This window comes from Phodopus roborovskii, unplaced genomic scaffold (genome assembly GCF_943737965.1).
Source record: "Phodopus roborovskii unplaced genomic scaffold, PHOROB, whole genome shotgun sequence".
In the NCBI taxonomy this organism is placed as follows: Eukaryota; Metazoa; Chordata; class Mammalia; order Rodentia; family Cricetidae; genus Phodopus; species Phodopus roborovskii.
This window is the reverse complement of record NW_026125278.1, coordinates 671,119-677,982: the sequence shown is the minus strand read 5'-3', so window position 1 is coordinate 677,982 and position 6,864 is coordinate 671,119.

Here is a 6,864-nt window from a genome sequence, read left to right as displayed (position 1 = left end):
ATGTTGACCTCAACTCCGCAGTAAATATAGAAAATATGCTAAACTTAACATAAAGTGTAGAATGACTGGATACAAAAAGAAAGTGAGATATGGTGCTTTGGACTCCAGTAGATGAATCACATGAAAATGGTAGCTTTCTCAGACACAGAGGACGAACAGAGATGGGGCATTAGAATATGATCTCAGTACTAGGAGTTCTTTTCTTTAATTGTCTCCTTACAACCTCAAAAAATAATGAATAGTTAATAAGTATTTGGCAACAGAATTTTCTAGAGGTGTATCTCCCACACATGACAAGAGAGATCCTTGCAAATCTCAGTTCTGTCCAGGAGTTTGTACAAATCCACAACCTCATTGTATCTTCTAATTGCTCTCAAGTTACAACACACTGTTTCTTTTGTAGAGAAGAGAGCATAAAAACTATTTTTTTGTCTCCACTATCCATCTGCAGTAACTTGATCTAATATTCTCTGTACTGTTGTCTCTCCAGTAATTCTCATCCACTTTCCACCTTAGGATCAGATGTCATTATAAATGAATAAATTCTTGTCAGGAGTTAGAGATTTACATCCCAGGTTACCTACCTACTGCTCCTTTCAGGGCTTTACCTCACATCTGTAAATATTTCTTTGTTCTTTGTGAAAACCACAGAACCAGTTTTCATCATTTTTCAAAAACACACCATCAGTTAATTTGTGAAAATATTACAACATACTCAGAGTTAAATCATTTGTTTCTTTACTTTAAATGCCAACTTATATCTATAAGTCCTGGAGATCTCCTCTTTACTGCACTATTGTTCTATTCTATTTTCCTCTCCAATTAAACAGTGACTGCTCAGGAGAAAGACTTGATTTCAGGAACCTTTGTAGCCTGTTTAACAGTGTGGTTAATAAGGAAAGTAAGGTGATTAGACAGAAGACTTGATGCTAGTGGGACAGTTAAGTTTATTTTAATACTTTATTTTAGTTGTACATCAATAACAAATCTGAATATAAAATGTAAGAATAATTTGTAGGTTTTAATAATGAAAGATTCTGCATTCTGCATTAACTTGTTGTGGGGAACTGTAAGAGGTTTAGAAGCTGGATATGGCGGTGTATTTGAGAGGTGGAAGTGGGAGGATCAGTAGTTTTAGGCTATGAAGTAAGTTCAAGTCTACCATGAGTTACATGTATCCCTGTTGCTAAACAACAACAAAAGAAGTTTAGGGGAAATGGGAAAATATGGATTCAATATAATATATCACTTGGATTTAAAATAGATAGTATTAAATGTCTTTATTTTTAAATGAAAATCTTATTACTGTTTTCCCCATGTAGTAGAAAACTAAACTTCTAATTGCCAGATGGATTATTGATTTCCAGTTTAACTCCTTCGTGGTGTGTGTGTGTGTGTGTGTGTGTGTGTGTGTGTGTGTGTGTGTGGTGTATGATTTTTGGAAATAAAATCATTTTATCTATTCTGTAGATGTCAGTGATAAAGATGTCCCCATGAAAAGCTTGGATATTATTCCAGAATGGTCTTCTAGTATTCAGTGCTATCCTGTTTCCACATGCATGAAATGATGTTTGAGTTATTGCTTTAATTTGTGTTTCCTTGAGGGTACTGGCCCATAGGTGATCCTGACAGAGGACATTTGTTTTATGTGCAGGTCCTCACACCTGTGCAGAGTTAGTGAACAGGGTGCCAGAGGTCTTGAGAACACTGTAAAAACACAATCCACAGCATCAACCAAGTAGGGATTATAGTGACTCACAGAGACTGAAGTACCAACCTTAGATCCTTTATAGGTCTGGGCTAAGCTCTCTGTATATACATTATGATTATAAGGCTTTGTATTCTTGTAGGACTGTTAATAGTGGAAGTGGAGGTTATCTTACTATTTTGTCTGCTTTTGGTGCTATTTTCCTCCTACCAGATTGTCCAATCTTGATATGAGAATTTGTGCCTGGTTTTATTGTAACTTGTTATGCCATATTTGGGTGATAATCCTTCGAAGCCGGGCCTTTTCTAAAGGGAAACAGAGAAGTGGATCTTGGGGTGCAAGGAAAAGAGGTGGGTAGAGTGAAGGGAGAGGAAACTGCGTTAGTAAAAAAATGTAGGAGAGAAAAATCACAGTAAATAAAATAAAGCAAATTTTCTACAAGTTTTTGTTGATTCAAAACCTACATCAGTAATTAATGTTTTAAGTTTTTACAAACAGAATAAAAACTTAAAGAATAAATTTGAATTTTTTTTTCGTTTAAAAAGTAAGAACTTCCTGTGGTAACTGTACAGAGTATCCTTGCATGGATAGATCCTTTTCTAATTTCTCTTGACCTTTTCTCATGTTTTTAGAATTAATAAGATACATTCTGTCAATTGGTTGTATTCCTTAGAGAGGTGCTATGCCAATGTAAGGTAATAGAAAAGGCAGAATTCTATTAGAGCCTGGTTATTATTTGAAGATCTACAAAACTTTGACCCATAGTGATTAAAATATTTGTTTAAACTGTGAAATAATTAATGTCCAGTTCTGAAGGGTCATGGTTAACTGGCTTGGCAAGTGCCATCAAGCAATATTCCTTATGCTATTGATCATTTATGAACCTAATCATACTCATTTTCTTATGAAAGAAAATAATATAATAGTTTGCTTTGGGCATTGCTGGGCATTCCCAAATAGTTCTTTTCTTTTTATTTACAATCCACAGAGGTATTTTAGATACTATCATCTACATTTTGCTTAATTTGCTTTTCAGTGTCATAAACATAAGGTTACCATGGGTAATTTGCCTTTGTGTCCCTGTGATCTGCCAACGTTCCCACCCTTCACTATGCAGTCAGGTGTCTGATTCCAGCCAAGGCATATGACCTTTCCTGGAATCAAGTAGATTTTTATGGGACCCGAAGAAATCACTGTAAGTTAATAAAGGAAAAGCTTAAGACTCACTGACCAATTGAGCAAATCATCATCACCCTATTCACTTGTTGCTAGAAATCATTTGCGATGGATATTCTTTCAATTACAGAGAAAATTAACTACCTCCCAAGAACCAAATTAAGAAGTCCAGTGCAATGAGCTGGGAAGGTCTTTATGGATGGTGTGGCTACCTGATGAGCAGCAATTTCACATCTAATTACAGTGGTGTATAATTTATAACTCTCCTCTTATTTCAAATTATACCACATTGGTAAGGTTTCCAGCTGAGGACTAGGAGAAGGCTCTTTGCCTGTCAGCACTGTCACATGTCTCTGCTGGGAACAAGGCACTATAATGAATAGTGCTATATTTTACTCTGTTCTAAGAAGACACTTGTCTTGCAGAGCAAGAACCTTCAACACCAGACTTGGCTTTGACTACCTAGGAAAGCTTTAGGTGAGGCAATAAGAATGAAGCAACTATGTGTCATGTATTTATTCACCTCTCACTTACACCTCCTCTATAATAAGGCAACTTTTTAAATGCTCAAACACATTTGAAATTTTAGATTTTTTAAGGGGAGACACAAGGTAACAAAGGCAAAGTGTAAAACCATTTTCAGGACAATAATTTATCTGTGAATTTTCCAGTGCAAAAGTCAGGATTTCTTAAAGTACATAGTTGTATTTTGCATTTGAGACAATTTTACCACTTTGAGGAATGTGCAGGAGTGAAATATGCCTTATATTCTGGGACAGTTTAATGACTTTTGACAAGTTTGCTTACTCTGTTCTTTAATTCCCAACAGTGACACTGGAATTAAGAGATGTAGACCATTGCCCCATCTTCCATACTTATCCCATCATTATATTCTTACATCTGAAATCCAATCACCAGTTTCCTTCTTCATATGGAAGAGGACATTGCACTGGACAAGAAAAATCTTTTTTATCATCACAGGAAAGTTTTTTTCATGCATTTTGTTTTAAAATATATGAATCTCAATTAAGTTATCATTCAACAAATGCACTTAATACAGTTGAGAAATGTGGTTTAATAATTGAGGAAGAAACTCTTAGCCTCTTAAAAATAAATACAAATACAAACAAGGTCCAATATTTTCCACACTATTAAGCATTGTACAGAAACTACTGAAATAAAACAACACTTAATTTACAAAAAAGTGGGTAAACTGCAAAAGATACCAAGACTCCCACAGAAGTATAGATTATATAGTCATAACAAAGTCACATTTCACAATGCCCAAGTCTTACCTCATCTATTCTGGAGAGTTTAACAGCATCCAAATTATAAGCATTGGTTGTGAATGTCTGGTTAGACAGGAACTTTGGATCCTGAAGAAGTGATTCTTATTGGCACATTCCATTGGCTGTGTGTACAGAGAATGATGCCTTCTGAGGAAGAAAGAAGCTTTTGGTGCTTGAACTCATGTACTAATAAGTACTCATCATTAAAGATATTTTCTGTAGTTCATGTAAGTTGCCATGTGTTCTTTTTTGTTCATTAGCCCCCATGCAGCCATCCCCCTGTTTTGGTTTTTTATGGCATCATGTTTTTTTCTTTTGTTCTCTGAGGTGAATTCTCTTCTGTACAGAATGTCTGCATACTATTTTCTCAGTGATACATCAATCTCTCTTCAGGTCTCACCAATTTCTTGTCACATCACCAAAGTCTAGCTTTGATATCACTTTTTCAAATAATCTTTTCTTGACTCCCTGTTCCTTTGCCAAAATATTTACAGCCTTGCGTATCTTTCCTTCACAACAAGACTTACACTTTCATTCAATAATTGTGAGATAAGATATCCAGCATCTGTCTCCCATCCTGTTCAGTATAGCTGCATGAGTACAAATTTTCATTGGGCACTCTTTAAGGCCTTGCCTATCATAAGAATCATCAAATGCATACTTGGTAAACTGAAGGAAAGCCTTGTAATTTCAGAGAATACACACACGTGCACACACACAATTTGGTCATGTTGTGTGGTGCTTCCTTATACCTGTCTAGTCTACTTGTGGTTGAGGAAAAACTGTAACCTTAGTGTCTGTCTGGGATACATACTAAGAAACCCCCTTTAAGTTTCATACATATATATATACATGATGGTCTGCACACAGACACCCTAAATTGCCTCTTTATAATTTTTCTTGTGTGATTCTCTGAGTCATTCAGAGGAGTCTACTTTCTCTCTCATAAAATACCTTTGTAAATTCTTCAAGATAGTCTTTAGGCTTTTTGTATCTTTGTTTTGTTAAATGAGTTTCATCAAATCCCTATAAAGTAGTTATGGACCCCCTAGTCAGACTTTGGTACAAACTCCAAGGATTTTCTCACTTTTTATGACATACTAAAGACATGTATTTACTTATTTTTTATTCTATCCCATCTCTCATTGCTCCTTTTTCCCTCCTTTTCTTTAGTGTGATTTTATCTACTGTCTGTAATAGGAAAAATTCTCATAATCTTTCCATTGTGTAATCTGAACATTGGTTCTGCTTTTCCAATGGATAGCTAATGTTCAATTGTGTGCTGATGATACCAGTAACAGGGAAAGTTACATGGTTCAGTTAACAATGTCCCATAAATTGTATGTGGAAAGAAGCACTAAACAAGTTATCCATGCCATAATAATATTGTTCCTGGAATGCTTAACCACACTTTAAGAAAAAATTAGTGTTATAAGGCTATCTAAAATGTCAGAAGGTTGGGCTGTGGTTTGAAAATGCCCTCCTATCATCTAGTACTAGAAACGTAATCTGTAATCAAAGCACTAAGAAGTGAACCTTCTGAGAAGTGATAGGTCATGACTAGGTGGTGTCATGACCGTGGGAATGGCTTCCTTATAAACATTAATTACTAGAGTTAGTGAGATGGTTCAGTGGGTAAAGGCAGTTGCCATTAAATCTGATGACTTCAATCCAATCCTCCAGACCTACATAGTCAAAGAAAGAACTGACTTCCACACATTTATTGACTCTGAATTCTGTATGTTCACTGTAGCATGCCCTCCCCCAAATTATTGTGCAAATGTTCCTTTTTACAAGTTATTTCCAACCCTACATTTCTTTCTCAGATTTATGTTTTTCTGTATTATGCAATGTGCTATTATAGCAAGAAAGTCCTTACATTGTGTCAATATCTGGATCCAGACAATTCAAACTAATAGATTCATAAAAATGAGTTTCTGTTCATTATGAACTATTACTCTGTGATATACAGTTGTAGCAACATTCAAGACAAGGGTGTATGTCTTCTATGAAAATGAATATTCTGAAGGAAGTGACTTTTCCAACATAAAGATTTAGAAGTAGAAACTTAAAAAAAAACTTTTATTTTTGTATATCTATATATATGTGTATATGGTTAAGGAGATCAGAAGAAGGCATTGGAGATAGTTACAGGCAGTTGTTTGTACAGAGAGACTCAGCATCTGTTACAGAACTTGCCTCTTCTGGAAGAGCAGCAAATGCTTATAACTATTATTAGGGCAATTTGCCCTAATAATAGAAAATTGAATAAGGGAATCATGTATACATAAAAATATACAAAAATAATTATTATTACAACAATTTGTAAACTGATATATTACATGAAATTTCTAAAAGCATATATAAAAATTTTGGACACATTATGAAGGAAGCATTTTATGAAGTAAAAGTACCAATGATAAGCTACTTATAAACTCAGCTGCTATTTATAAGACAATATGAGAATCCAAGACATTTAGATTCAAGTTGACCCAAAATATGGCTCAATATGATAACAGACCCATTATCTGTTTTTACTTATAAAAAAGAACAAAGTAATAAATAAAGGCACTTTCAAATATCTTCATGGAAATATCTATTAGATATGTTATAGCAAAGTAGGGAAATCTCTGCAGTGTTTTTTTCAATGGTAAATGATCATATTCTTAGCTTATACAGTGGTGGAATCAG